General features: G+C 39.5%; 1 long non-coding RNA gene across 1 annotated transcript in view; it reads right to left on the reverse strand.

Annotated features, from left to right (window-relative positions):
• LOC135973673 (uncharacterized) overlaps positions 1 to 16,133 on the reverse strand; it is a 101,220-nt gene that overhangs the window by 78,244 nt on the left and 6,843 nt on the right. The window contains exon 2 of the long non-coding RNA XR_010590624.1: positions 14,599 to 14,683. This is a non-coding gene — a long non-coding RNA (uncharacterized LOC135973673). The remainder of the gene's footprint in view (positions 1 to 14,598; positions 14,684 to 16,133) is intronic.

The following is a 16,133-nucleotide window of genomic DNA, read 5'->3' on the forward strand; positions in this document are numbered from 1 at the left end:
TAAATAAAAATGAGCTGCAAAGTCTACAACAAAGTGAATCAAAGATAAAGTTTCAGACTGAACTGTTGTTTCCTAACTTTTGTGGATATAAATTGGATTCAGATATTTTAAAGGAATGGTTATGGTTTATATTGAGGTGCTTTAAAGTATGTATCAGAATGTGAACTAGAGACAAGTAGTTATCTTATGCCGCTGCTCGCCTACAGTGATCTATTTAATTGCCCATTTGAATAACTCTGAGATAAACAATCATGTTGATTTAAGGAAGGAAGGTAAAATGCCAGAGAGATGATTCATGAAGAAGTTTATTTAGAAAATGAAACTTGCTTTTGTTTTTCAGAAACCAAATCTTTTAGGGTTTTTTTTGGGGGGGGGGATACTATGTGTTGACCACGGGGTTGTGTTTTAACCTGGTTATAGAAATGGAGAAAAGAAATCTGTGTTAAGGGCAAAGGATGATATAAGCTCATTGTTTGCTGTAAATGGCTGGCTGGGCTAGAAATTTATATCAACACACTTAAAGAAAACTCTGAGCACACTGGTCTGGAAGTCCTGGCAACTGAAAAAGAGGGAGAGCTTGGTTTATCCATTATTGTATTGGGACACCTGTTGAGGGAGAACTGCCTTCTCTCTCTCACTATGATATGCACAATGAAACCAAACCAAAGCTTCTCATACTGACACACCCTGTCATGATAACATATTTGCTTGGAAATAGGGGTAGTCCCAATAGTCCCAGTCATGATTAAGATTATTCTTATTCTTCATAAGAGAAGAAAGCTCCGATTTCAAACTCCATTTTCTTGACATGGACAGTATATTTTCTCCATCTGGTTGACTTGAGAAATAGCCATAGGATTATGACACAAAATTCACCTTATATCCAGCATGTAATTTTCCTGTTAAGAAAGTTTAGTAAATTGGCTGCTGCTAAAAATAAGAGACATGAAAGTGCTATTTGCAGTTCACTCACAAAGGGTCAAATCTTGGGCACTGGACTGGGATTCAGAAGTCCTGAATTCAATTCCTCACTCTGCCATTGCCCTGCTGAGTGACCTTGGGCAAGTCACTTCACCTCCCGTGCCTCAGTTTCCCCATCTGTAAAATGGGGAGAGTGATACTGACCTCCTTTGTAAAGCCTTATGAGATCTAGAGAAGAAAAGTGCTCTACAAGAGCAAGGTATTATTGTTATACAGTAGAACACCCATGAAGTAAGTACTGCGGAATTTACCCCTTAGTATAATAGGGGTGCATAGTGTATCACTCTGGAGTAACACCTGGGCTTTGTCTGAAAAATTACCATTTTTAGGCCAATCTTCAAGGCTCAAAATTTCTTTAGGAATCTTTGGGTAACCGGTTATTGGTGGGCGGGATCGAACCAGGGACCTCTGGAGCTTAGTGCATGAGTCTCTCCCGCATGAGCTAAAAACTAACTGGCTGTTAGCTAAGGCTGTAGAGCAGACTCATTAATTGCTCTCTCTCTAAGTGGTCTCGGTGCCACTAGATGGGACAGAACACTACACCCAAAAAGTGTGTGTGTTACATACCTCCCCTAGCTGAGGAAATGTGTCCCGAGCTTCAGAGACTTCCCAGTTGAAATCCTGGACGAGCCCCCACTTGTAATGCAGCGGGCAGCATTGAACCAGGGACCTCTGGAACTTAGTGCATGAGTCTCTCCCGCATGAGCTAAAAGCCAACTGCTTGTAGAGGAGACTCATTTTATCCCTCTCTCTCTAAGTTTTCTCGGTGCTACTAGATAGGTCAGAACACCACACCCAGGAGGTGTGTGGGTTACATTTGCCCATTGAAAGGGCAGGCAAAAGGAAGAGTGTTATAGAGAGGCATGTTTCAGAGTAGCAGCCGCGTTAGTCTGTATCCGCAAAAAGAACAGGAGTACTTGTGGCACCTTAGAGACTAACAAATAGAGAGGCATGTACATGCTGGAGACCCATCAGTAAGGGTGCTAAGGTACGTACAAGGCTGGAGGAACATTGCAAAGGCAAAGGAGTCAAAACTAACTGTAAATTCCAGCTCTTACTATGTGGATCAGTCTTTTCAAGGGAGAAAGGAAAATAAGTTTCCCAATGCATTTAACTGATTTCATTATGAAATTATGTGCTTGCCTAAACCTCAGACACATGCTGTTATCCATCCTTGCAAGTAATCAGTTTTTGTTCTGGTTTTTACAATTTAAATATAAAATTTACTGTAGAATTGTATAATCCCTCCATAAACTTATAATATATAGCAAACCTCTATAAACTGAGAAACATACAGCGATACAATGGGTATCATAACAGCTAGACATGAAATTAAACTGACCATGGTATCTGTAGTATTTCTTATCCTAAGTATAGGGAATGCAGTAAATAACAAATACTTTAGTTTGGTAAATGTAAATATCATGATGCAACAACCAGGCCTTTAAAAGACCATCCAATATAAATTTAGGAAAAAACACTTTTCTCCTGCTCTGTAATTGAAGTTCTACACAGGTGTGTATCCAGCCATGCAATGCTCATGTGCAACTCAAGGATTTGCACATCCCTGCTAGCATAGATAGTCACTGGGACTCTTTCTGTGCTTAAAATTGCACACATGCTTAAGTGCTTTTCTGGATCAGGCCTTTACTGACAATCAGGCCTTCCTGGTGATATAACTTCTGAAGGTTGGTTAACAAAAAGGGGAATGCTATCTTTGTAGAGAGTTAGCAGCTACAAACTGCAAGCTAATCATCAGTCTAATCACCTGTTATACTTTTCTAAATTAAATTAGTCACAAATAATTATCAATTGTTGCCTTATCAGTTTGAAATACAGCAGAGTTTTATAAACCTTGATTCTCAAATCCAGAAAAAAAACCCAAATGCTAAGTATGCCTGAAGATACTGGCCACAGCTTTTATAAAGCATCAGTGAGAATCTTGGGTGCAGCTAACATCTTTTCATCATTAAGTTATATGGCTCCCCAATGGCTTTGGAGTTTGCTGTAGCCTCAGCCACCCACCCTGGTGTATAATTTTTGTCTTTATTAATTCACATATTATAGTTTGATTTTTTTTTTAAATAGCCATGTGCTGAATATGAAATTTTTAAAAAATATATGCAGCTCTTGGTTTTGTGCATGTAGAGGAAAATCCTGCCCCTCCTCAGCAGGCAAACAGTAGATCTACTAGACACCCTCATCCCACGGAACCTGTGTGAAGCAGCTGCAGAGGTTACTGAAATCTTCAGGTTGCAGTAGGGTCATGGAATGCCTCTGCAACCAATCTATGGACTAAAGGGAAAATGCAGCCCCAGGAGAGCTCTCCCATGCACAACCATTTACTCCAGTTGTGCAGAGACAAGAACCTGGCCCTAAGACAGTATCCCTCATTTTAATATGAAGGTAGAAGACAGCTAGTTTTCTAGGGTCTCAACAACTCTTAGGTTTAGTTGGGCTTCAGTGCTTTTTGTTTAGTGCTATTAACACTTCTACTGCTTACACATTACACCTACAGAAAGATATTTATTGAGGCTCCAGGCACATAAAGCCTTGTCCACATCAAACAATCAGATCCCAGTTTATTTCTCTTTGTCCTTATGTCTCTGCTACCACAAAGATTGATTTTTTCCACATTATTCTCTCATTCTATAATTATCAAGGCAGACCTCTCTATTTCCTTCTCAATAGCCCATTTCTTGTTTTGAAACCTACAGTAACTGGTGCTTCAATCATAATGCATATTTTTTCCCTCAAGGGAAAAATCCCTTAACCCAGTAGCATAAATAAGGTTGCTTATACTTGCCTCAAGTGCCAGAACTTAACCTACCATTATACTGCAGTTATCCAGCTGGCATTTTTTATTTATTAGATTTTTAGTACAGTATGTGGCATTATAATCAATTCATTATTGACAAAAGCATTTGGATCACATGCTATTTCTTTAATTTACAATGCTGCCTCTTACTTAGTATACCTAATGCATACATAGTGTTATACAGGATTCATGAGATACATTATTCAGAAAAGGGCATGCAGATACAGAACACTTTAATGTCTAAGTTATGTAACAAGCAGGTCTGTAAACTGTTGATCATTAGCCTGTTCTCCACTGTAAACTTAGCTTGCTGTACATGTATCGGGCAAGCTATTAGTTACGTTTGACCATAGCTATATAGCATTTTTAATGTCTGCTGAAGTAATAACACAGGAAGCATTTTATTATAACCTGCAGGGATCATAAATACTAAACCTACAACATTTTTATAACCAGTTATATCAAAGGCAACTGATTGTCAGTCTTTTGCACATAGGATTCTCCCATTAGTAAGCAGTCTTATATTACAGGCATAAAACACTGTTAAGCATTTTAGCTCTGCTAGACTAGCTGCAGCTGTGTCGCATTTGCGTTTCCTTATGCTAATGTGTGCCAGTTAGCTAGATTAAAGTTGGAATAGCATAGCACTCCACTAGATGACAGGCTTGGTTTAGAGCCAGACCACTTAGTGATGCTTATCAAACAATTGTCAGCTACATACAGTAGCATAATTCAAAAACCTCGGATGACTGTAAGTTATCAGACGTGCCATGAGACACCCTTTGTTTTTAGTTTTAAAGCAGAGCATTCAGACAATCAACTCACAAATATGGGATGTCTCCAAAGTCAGACACATGCATGATTTCACTTTTCTTACTCAGTTTTGAATGAACGTGTGAACCTCGGTGGATTTAAACACGCACATTGTTAAATGCAGTCTTGTCCTTGTCCAATGGGGCCTGCTGTGGTCCCAGTGAAGTCAATGGCCCATGAACTTTTTGAGCTCTGTTTGACAAGGCATGTTTCTCTGACCACTAGTCCTTATTACCATTTCTGCTTTGTGGGCTCAGTTGTGGCTTCAAGCCACTGGCCCATGCTGGGGATGATGGAGAGCTGACTGCCACAAAACGGCACTGTGTTTTGCATAATCCCTCCCATTGAGTTGCACCATCCATTGAGATAGTATCACCTGTGCGCCAAGTGCATCCAGACAGATGTCCTGACTTCTGTGGGATGGTGTCAGGTCCTTGCCATTTTTGAGGCAGCTGTGGGTGTACAGAGAGAGTGATGCCTGCACTCTGTTGAATGCACAGACTTCTGTTGTGCCTGCCCCTGTGTGTGGTGCCCCATGTACCCAGATGAGGGAAAAACAGCTTGCGCCATCCCTTCCCCACCTCACGCACACACCCAAGGGCCGGGGACAATCTGGCCCCAGGGCTTTCTGTGAACAGAATTATTCATAGAAAGGTAAACAAACTAGATGGAATGGAAACAGAGCTAGAAAGAGGGTCTGATTTAAAAATTCAGTTTAACGTTTTTTTGTTGTTGAAAATAAAAAGTTATTGGCTATCATTGTCCACCAGAACATTATTCTGTGAAGAGAAACTGGTCACCGGCTTCCTCAGAGTCAATACTAGTTCCACCAATGTGTCCGCCTGAGTAGTATGCAATGATCATTCTTTGCCTCTCTCCCCAGATATATCTGAAGCCTTATTCTGCACTCACTGAAGACAATAACAATGCTTGTATTGACTTCCATAGGTGCAGGATAAGGCTCAGAGCCTGCGTCTACTGAGAGAGAAAAAGAAACAGGATTTCTGACTTGAATGGTTTACAAGTATACAGTATATAGCCCCCTACCTATCACTTAACTGAATTATTTTCCAGAGTGAATTTTTATGTTAGACAGCTTAGTAAATATTGATGTTACTTGCAATATTAAAGCATAACAACCTATCTCTGTGATCATACAGTATGTTTTTCCGAATGCTGTCTAGGTTTAAGATTGTTCACATGTATAAATAAGCAAATATTATTTTGAGATATAAGGAAAAGCAGAATGGGATGAATTTGGCTAAACAATAAACAAACAGCAAAAACAGAACAAAAAAAGTAGCCATCATTCAGCCCTGCCATAATGAAGGTCCATAAATGAATGGAGTTTCAAAATTCTTGACAGATTCTTTGAGGAAAACAAAAAGGTAATGACAAATACAACCCCACCCTAATAAAAACAAAGAAACAAAATGTGTTCTAAATGGCTAAGAAGATGGTTACAGTTACAGAGCACTCAGTTACAAGCACCAGCATAATAAGAAAATCTCTGTTAAATCTGTCATTCATTCATTATCTTGTTCTTTGAAAACCCCAAGAACATATTACACTGACTTTTAAAAGTGTGTTATGTGTATTTATATTTTTAGTTGCCAAAGTAAAATCTGTAAAGTTCACATTTTTTAATAATATTTGTCAGTGGTTTAACGTATCAGGGCCTGATCCTGCTCCCATTGGCATCAGTGTGAATTTTGTTATTGACTTCAATGGGAACTGGATCGCGTCCCTAATTTTTTTAGAGGCTTGAAACCATCCTTAGAACAGCATATGCTGTGCTTTCCACTTTCTTTGATGACTTCTAACATCCTTTTGATGTGGACTCCAAAAAAGACATTTTCATCTTTAGATATGTGTTTTAAAAGATTAAAAACTCTGAGTAGCAGAGTAGGAACATTTTGTGTTTCGGACCAGAATCCTCTTTAGCCTGATACTCACTAACTCACTAATAGCTACCAGATAAAGGAACAAAACATTTAAAAGAATAAATACATCAGAAAAACAAAATGAATCATAATTAAAGTGACACTCTCCAAACTGGGTAGCCTAAAATTAGGTTTGTTCCCTTTGTTTTGGATCATGGGCATAGAGACACATGACATGCACAAGCATGGCATAGATGCGGCACTTATTCCAAGTGTGTCTGTCTATGATTATAAGCAGAATATTCAAATTCCCAGTATGCTTCATGTAAAAAAAAAAAAGAAGAAGCAGATCCCTATCCCTGCTTGTGCTGAAGAACAGAGAAGCACAGAACAATGGAGAAAAGTGCCAGTGTGTACTAAATCATGGAGAAACCGAATGCACTTGCACAGATGGGGTGCAGGGTGTTATTGTTCTGGGGTTACTCAGGAGTGCGATGCTGCAGTACATATCGTTGGCATCTTCATTAACAAAATAATGTTCATCAATTTGAGGCTCAATCCTGTAAGTACTCATCGCGCCTGCAAATCGCTGGATGCCCACAACTCTCACTGTCTTCACTGGGCGCTGTGGATGCTCAACACCTCACATGATAGAGCCAAAAGAGAACAGTGTAAATGAGACTATTTTATTTTAAGGAGGATGGTACCACTTCGGCCCTACCAACCACTGATCAAAGTCTTTGGCAAAACAAGAAGGGCTAGATCGTGCCTTTAAGTCCCTGGCTCTCATTATGTGAGTTAAACAGCTGAACCCATCCTTACAGTGAGATACTATTTTCTGTTAATATCATCATGCCAGCCCTACTTTACATTGCCACTGCAGGTAAATTCAAATCCTAGGTAATATTTGATGTAATATAGTCCTGTTGTTTAATGCACTCCTGGAAATTGCTCTGATGCTACAATAAGGAGTGCAGTATAAGAACCTATGCAGAATAAAATAGAATTGAAGTACCTTACAAAGGATGGAGTTTCACCTCAGTTCTAAATTAATTTGAATTTCTTTGCTTTTGTCATGTTAATCATGTTAACTACTATAAAGTATTCTCTTAAGAGCTGCAACTTCTGTTAAATATAATTACTTCTTCCATCTATATAGCAAGGTACTTCTAAAAAAAGGCAATTTATACTTTACTTAACTATTTTAATCTGTGATTTTCCAGTTACAGTGTATGTTAAGCATGTGGATTTAATTAAGTGCTAATTACAAGGTGAGGAGTTCTTGGAGGGATTATACGTTAGATAGACACAATGAGTCTAACTGCAACATCGCATGCAAGTGGAACGAATGTGTTCTGCACCATCTGTATTCATGATGCCCACAACCTCCATGGTCCCATCTCCTTCCCACACCTTCTTGCCCACTTTGTTGTGGCTAATGCCTACAGGAGTACTAGGCAGATGCAGGCCATGCATTCATGGACACTTCTTCATGCAAAGGGAGGGTGCTTTCTGCATCCTGACAAGCTTCTGCACCCATGTAGTGGCTGGGCACAACCTGGCCCTAAACAGTAATATACAGAAACCTCAAATGTTCTTTCTCTGGATAAATATTTATTTATGAAATGGTATATCTTGAAAAGTTTGATGGGCGTATATGACATTTGACATACCATAATATCCACTTATACTGGCCTTGATCCTTCCCTCCTGGCCAGGATAAGGTCCATTTTAGGTAATTATATATTCCAGGGCTGATTTTGTTCTCACTCACACCACTTTTACACTGGTGTAACCCTTGACTCCAGTAGAGTGACTTCTGTTTATGCCAATGTAAATGAAATCAGAACTAGGCCCTTAGACCTGTTTTAAAATATTCTGTGTCAGTATCCAAATGACACATTCCAATCGCTATGTAAATAATGTTTGTGATTAATTTAATGCACGTTTAGGGATTTTTCAAAACCATATTATTCACCAGATTAAACGTGTATTTTGGTAATATATTATTTTATTGTACATCTGTTTCAGCCCAGGGTGATTTTTATGACCAACTAATAGACCCCTGAAAATAGGATTTATTATAGAAATGCCAAGACACCCTTATTTATAGTATAGTGGTACAAATTGCCACTATAATAAATATACTTCAGTTATCAAATCATTAGTCTTTTATGGCAACATTGACAAATGATACCATGGGAAGTATGATATCACTAATGAAATGTATTAACTTTCCATTTCAAATAGGCTGTGGGAGCTGGAACTACAGTACTTTGAATGTTGCAATTCAAGTAGAGATGAGTCCGGTGATTTACATTTCTATCTATATAATGAATGTGACTCACTCTACTCGGCCCCTTTGAAGATCCACACATGCAATCATAAAATATCAACACCTGTGTGTGTGAAATCTAGGCAACAGATCACCAGATTCCACTCTTTGATCTCTGTGGATTTATGTGGAGATCTAGCTGTGCAAAAGGATGTCAGGATGATATATTTGTCTATGCTTATCTATTTCTAAGGTGGCATATCACTACAGCATCAGTGTATAAATAGTAAAGTATGGCATTTGTTCCTTACTTTTCTGCAACGTACCTCATTGTGGCTTCTAAGAATTGGATACAATCCCCAGACATTTCTTCACTAGGCATGACAGAGACAAGCATCTATTCTGTTTGTTCTGATATTTGTTATCAAGGGAGGACTATATCTACAATGATTTGGTTAAAGTATGAGCTATGCTCTCTTGTTCTGTATGTATAACTGAAACAGCCTCAAATTTGCAAAATATCACCACTTATAATATGTTAGTAGACAAAGGAAATTTTGAACCATTATAGTTCATTTTCTGGATTTTAAAACATAATGGAGTCATAATTTGTATTGTTTCCCAGCAAAGACTAGCTTAGCAGTTGTATGTGGACATTCAAACTGGGTGAAATTTTCCATGCTCAATTATTATGTTTAGTTTCCAAAATTCTCCAGCTTCACTAGCACAAATATTAGAGGAACCTACATTTTAAATTTGTATATGTGATTACTTGCATCAGATGTGTTATACACTCTTCAGAACAGAAAAGAGTACCATGTGAACTATCTGGCCATTCACAACTAACACTGCTGGAACAGTGAATACTCATAGAGAACTGCTAACAATCAATCCACAATAGCAAAAATAAAATCTGTGCTGAATATTTGTAATAACTCATTGATATTATTATTAATCACAGGAGAACACTGGGCAATTATTATACAGTAGTCATAATAAAGAAACCTTTAAAAAGAAATAATTTAAATTAAACAATGCTGGAAACTCCAGTCACAGATGGTCCACTTGTAACCACCAGATATTAGTTTCATAAGCAAATAAAGATTTGCTTACCATCACCATAGAAGAAACAATATTTAATTATGTATATTTGATCTGGAAAAATTACAGAACTGTGGCCCTCTGGAAGAGATTCTGGGTTTTTATAAAATAAGCAAGCAAGTTTATGAAAATCTTATAAAAGTAGATTTCTAAGAAGTATTTATTTGAACAGTTAGATTGGCAAGCATAGAAAATAAGAAACATACACTTAGCAACTCTAATGTCCCTTTTGATGGCTTAGGTCTGTAGTACTTGGCAGACAGGTTCCCCATCCTCAACGTTGTCCAATTTTTCAATGTTAGAAAAAGAATAATTGCAAATGTCGCGATTGCTAAAGTTAGAACAAATGATTGTCACATCTACTTAATTCTATTAACTATATGCTAAAATATCATCAGTGCTTTTTCCACTAATTTTAAATGCTGGTTATAATATATGATTGACTAGCAGTATTTGAAAATATTCTATTTGCCTTTTTCCAGGTAAGAAGTTAGTTGCACTGCAGTAGGTCCTTCCCAACAGCCAGATATGGTCACTGTTTGTGCTAATGTATAGGTTTAAAAGAAAGCCAAATAGTTTATACAATGAACTGGAGGAAATGTTAACTAAACAGGGATGTGGCATGGAATTTCCAATTGTTTTACCCATTGTGGGCCAGTTGTCTTCTGTGCCAAGATAAGCTCAGCAGAGGAGAGAGGGAAGCCACAGGCATCCAGTTATGGCTTCCGGACTCTTGGGCTGTTCTGTCCCTGCGCCTGACCCTAATGTAAGTTAGAGCAGTCTAAGCACAGCTCAACTTACAACATCTAGCTATTGTCCCTAAGATACCCTATGTCAGATGAAAATCCATTCAACTTTGACTCTTCTCTATCTAAGCAGTTTTGAATATCAAAATAGATATATTTGTGGCCCAGTTTTTCAGTATTTGACTTGCAAAGTATGTGTGTAACTTAATTTTACAATGTTCTTTTAATGTTTCTACCTATGTATCTACCTATCTAGGTTTTTATACCACAGCCATCATGGGAGTATCTTACTGTGCACAAGACAATTCCTTTACGCAGACAGAATGGTACTTTTACTGATCCCCAAAAGTCTGAAATGCACAGCTGCACAATGCATGAACATCTGCATATTTTTTGGTAAATATATATTGGCACAACGCTTGAAAATAGGTTCAACTGTTCACCCCGTTAGCACCAATTGAAATAGTTAATTATGAACTCTATCCTATGAATAGACAGTAAAGGAGAATGCATATTGTATTTTCATTTAATCTTGTTCTTGTGATGCTTCCCAGGGGCTACCTAGGGTTGTGAGGTACCTTCCTACCATATCTGCCCTTAGTGCGAGGAAGTCTTAGCTGTGCCTGCTGTGGATCAGCTCCCTGACATTAGTCTCTGGCAACACAAGCACTATCATCCAGGACTTCACAGACCTCGCTTTCTCTGTGCAGGCTAGTGATAAACCACACCAACAACCGGTGAGTCCCCAGAGCACCCCCTGGAGTGCCCAGCCTCTGAGCTTCTGATCCACTGAACCCTCACAGAACTCTCAGATTCCCCATTCCCGAAGGACACACAAGCTTACAATATTCAGCTCGGCATCACCACTTTACTTAACAATCGGTACTTGGGTATATTTATAGAGAACACAGGAATAAGATTATTACCAAAGAACAGAGATTCAAATGATAGTAAAAGGAAGAATATTGGATACAAATGGTCACATATAAAACAAAATAATAACATGCTTTCTAGAGCCTAAATTTAACTCACAGGATATCCCCTTATCTCTACAAGATAGCTTACCCCAAGTCTTTTCCCCAGCATTTTCAAACAGGTTGGCTGAGGTCCCCCTTTCATAACATCAAGGATGCCAGGGTGTCTCTCTTCCTCTCCAGATATATCAGATAAGTCCTTTGATCTTCACCTGAAAACAGAGCTTCCCCCACTGTTTCCCTCTTCCTATTAATTTCCTTCCGCAAGTTCTTCATTAGCATTTGACTTAATATGCTAATAGACTTCTGTTGTGAGACACATTATAGACAATGGTCCACCAGAAAAATAAGTAAAAAGAACAGGAGTACTTGTGGCACCTTAGAGACTAACACATTTATTTGAGCATAACCTTTCGTGGGCTACAGCCCACTTCATCAGAAGCACCCACGAAAGCTTATGCTCAAATAAATGTGTCAGTCTCTAAGGTGCCACAAGTACTCCTGTTCTTTTTGCGGATACAGACTAACACTGCTGCTACTCTGAAACCAGAAAAATAAGTGTCTCCCATCTCCTGTTTGGAGATTTTTGTTTCAGGACACACTATCTTTGAGTCACCTGCCTTTAACTACAAGGTATAGAGAACATAATTTTCAGCACATATATAAATTTGTCACATATTTTCTGTACATACATCTCACAATGATTATGGTGACCAGTGTGATACATGCTTTCAGTAAAATCCTAGCATGTTCCCTTTTGATGAATCCAGGAGATCCCTGTTCTCTATGTACCTCTGCACCCACTGCCAATTGGCATCATGAAGTCTGTGAGCCACAGTTCTTATTATAGGTACTTATAAGTCATCCACATCTGCATATTATCACTGATCTCATCTTGCAAATTTGTAAACCTTAATTTGTAGTAAAATAAGCAATATAGGCAGGTGGCAGCAATTCCATTTAATTTAGTTGGAAACAGCTACAAAATTGTCAGTCAGTTTATTTCACCAGAAATTTATCTTGAGAAATATGTCCAAAGAGAATCTGATAAGATGGCAGCAAACATAGAGAACTAGACAACAAAATCTATGTTTTGGGGAAATGTTGGCTGTAAGCCAGCTTTGGGTCTCCTTTGCAAATGACAGAGATGTTAAAAGTCTATCATTCAGTATTCTAAATTAATAGTATTGTGATAATCAAAATCTCTTTCTTGTTTGTATTAGATTTCCTTTTATTGTTTTCAGGTGACACTTTCCAATTACCACTTTTGGTTGGGTGTTTATGTGTTTTCACAGTGCTACCTGGCTGGGTGGCATCATAATTCTCTGACAGTGAAGTCCTATATCTACTTATATGTTAGTAGCTTCTGTTCAAGAGTTTACAAATGAGAATGCATATTATCTTTATTATTTATATTACTGTAGCACATAGAGGCTCCAACTAGGACCAGGGCCTAAGTGCTCTACTGGCACATAATAAAAGAAGGTGCCTCTACCATGGACAATCTGAACAGAGGAAGGGTAAGAAGGGAAATGAGCCCAGAGAAGTGAAGGGACTTGCCCAAGAGTACACAGCTGGTCAGCAGGGGCGGCTCTATGTATTTTGGCACCCCAAGCATGGCAGTCAGGCAGCCTTCAGCGGCACGCCTGCGGGAGGTCTGCTGGTAACGCAGATTCAGCGGCACGCCTGCAGGAGGTCCGCCAGTCCCGCGCCTTCAGCGTGCCCACCGCCGAATTGCCACCGAAACTGCGGGAGCGGCGGACCTCCCGCAGGCATGCTACCGAAGGCAGCCTGACTGCCGCCCTCACGGCAACCAGCAGGCTGCCTCCCACAGCTTGCCGCCACAGACACGCGCTTGCTGCGCTAGTGCCTGGAGCCACTCCTGCTGGTCAGTATAATAGCTGGGAAGAGAACCCAGGTCTCTGGATTCCCACGTCAGTGCCTTACTCACTATATCACATTGCTACTCTCATCTTAAACATAAATTCAGGGCATGCAGATTTATCTGATGCTATTTTTCTTGGTAAAAAATAATATGCTGTCTGACTAGATATGACTAGATATGTCCGTTTGTATGCAAATCATTGGTTTAAAAACTGAAAATCTATCTCTAGTATGAGTTAAAAATCTGAGGAAGGTATCACTATGCTCTAAATCATGTAAGTGATGAGTTTCATGGCAGCGTACAACCTCTTTATTCCCCTAATGGGAATATTCTCTTTGTTTGGCACATCCCATCAAATCTAAAATTAACCAGAAAATAACATGGGGCCCAGTCCTGCAGTCCTTGTTTGGACAAAACTTTTATCTACAAGCAAACTTATATGTGCTCCTTGGTCTATATAGAGCTTATCACCAGGGCCTGATTTTTAAAAGCTGCTTCCAATTTTGTGAGCACAAGTTACTGCATCTGCAATTTTTTTCCCAGCAGTTATTTGAGGGCACAAAATTTTACCCATAAAACCAGAGGCCAGGTAGAAGTTGTTTAAAAATCTGATTTTTAACAGATCACAATGATGCAAAAGTCTAATGCAGCTGCATATGAAGGGGAGTTAGGGAGCTGCAACTTTAGGTGCCTACCTGCCTTTTTTTTTTTTTTTTTTTTTTTTTTTGCAATCCAATGTATGAACATCATGAAAAGGAACCTAGAATGCCTCAATATCCCCAATTTACAGCAGGCATTTGTTCAGTTGTGGATGCTGTGCATAGCACAACAGAAGAATGTTGACACTGTGGAGCCCCATTTTAATATACAGGATCTTTTTTAGGATGCTGAGTGGTCTTGAGTGGAAGTTGAATAGAAGATTTGTAAGTGGGACAAGCTCAGCAACCCTCTTAAGTGTTGATTCTCTTAGGCATGCCAATTGAGGTGTTGGCCTGAACTGTAGGGGCAGACATCTCTGGTTTGAGGCAGACCAGAAGCCTTGCATTATTTCTATTCCAATTATCCATTTCCTGGAAGTGTGACAATAGTTAAGTGATCCAGTTGAAAACTGATGTCCTTTACCTTTTTCTGGGGTAGATCTCCTGTCATGGGCTGGGTCAGTTTCCTCTTCCAGCAGGTTCCCATTGTCATTCATCATCAAGCTGTCCTTGGAACAATGAAATACTAAATCAGAGTCAAAGGAAAATTACGGTAGTTGTCTGTGCCAGGGACCTGCTCTGCCTCCATAAGGTGGTCAGTAAGCTGGACAGAGCTGGTCCCAAACTTATTACACAGGAGGGCTGAATCTGAGCACAACCTTGTGTGGGTCAAACAGATTCTACATATTTTAATAAGATTTAAGTCACCTTTGAAATTGCAGCTGACAGGAGGAACAACTCCTCCATATGCTCGTATACACTGAATCTCATGTGAAAAAAATCAGGAAATATAAAATAAGTCCTGTAGAGAGTCCAGGGGTCACAAGTATTTTTGGTGTGAGGGTCTTGGAGGCCTCACCTGACATCTATTGAAAGAGACATGATTACTCCATATGCAGAAAAATAATGTGGCATTATTCCCTTGCTATTTAGTGTTGCTTTTCATTAGATGCATATTTTTTGGAGATCATCTAAAAAGGATACAGCTCGTGGATCAACTGAGGCCTTGCTTACACTTGCGAGTTACAGCGCTGTAAAGCCACCCACAGCGCTGTAACTCACTGACTGGCTACACTGGCAAGGCATGTACAGCGCTGTATCTCCCTGGGTACACCGCTGCAGGTACTCCACCTCCCCGAGAAGCATAAGAGATACAGCGGAGTGTCTACGACTCTCCCCTGTGAGTGTGTACCAGGAATCAACCTGCAGCGCTGTACTGATCACCTTGTCAAGTGGCCAATCCTCTCCATTGTTGTGACCAGCTGCTGGAATGCGGAAATGCCGGTTTCAAAGCTCCTATCACAGAGAAAAAGCAAACAGTTTGCTGTTTGCTTTGAGCGAGTGAATGAATGAGCAGGGGGACGGGAGTTCGGAACTTGCAAAATAGAGTGCTGACATGCTCCAAAAAGCACTCTCTCTCCCCCCACACTCCCTGTCACACTCCACCCCATCCCACCCCCATTTTAAAAAGCACATTGCAGCCACATGAATGCTGGGATAGCTGCCCATAATGCACCGCTCCCAACACAGCTGCAAATGTTGCAAGTGTGGCCACGCCACTGCACTGCAGCTGTACGAAGACAGGTTTACCTCACAGCGCTGTACAGCTGCAAGTGTAGCCAAGGCCTTAGAAAAGGATACAGATGAAATTAAACAGTTGGTCACCTTGCTATTCCAAGTACTTTGAATTTTTTTTCCAGCCAAAAACCAAACTTGTTTAAACAATTAATTGGGCTTGGGTTATATTATTTCATTTTAGAAACCATTAAAAAAAAAAACTACATGCACACGCACACACAGAGACCAAAAAGGAGACATCCTGTCTGTTTAAGAATTTCCCTGTAAGATATTAGATTCCAAGTTCTAACTCACTTCATAAACAAACTTGGTGAACATCAAAGATTACAGCACACAGCATGTTGAGTCCAAATTATACACCTCAAAAGTAAATGTTACCTC

The sequence above is a fragment of the Chrysemys picta genome, chromosome 9, assembly GCF_011386835.1.
Source record: "Chrysemys picta bellii isolate R12L10 chromosome 9, ASM1138683v2, whole genome shotgun sequence".
Lineage (NCBI taxonomy): Eukaryota > Metazoa > Chordata > Testudines > Emydidae > Chrysemys > Chrysemys picta.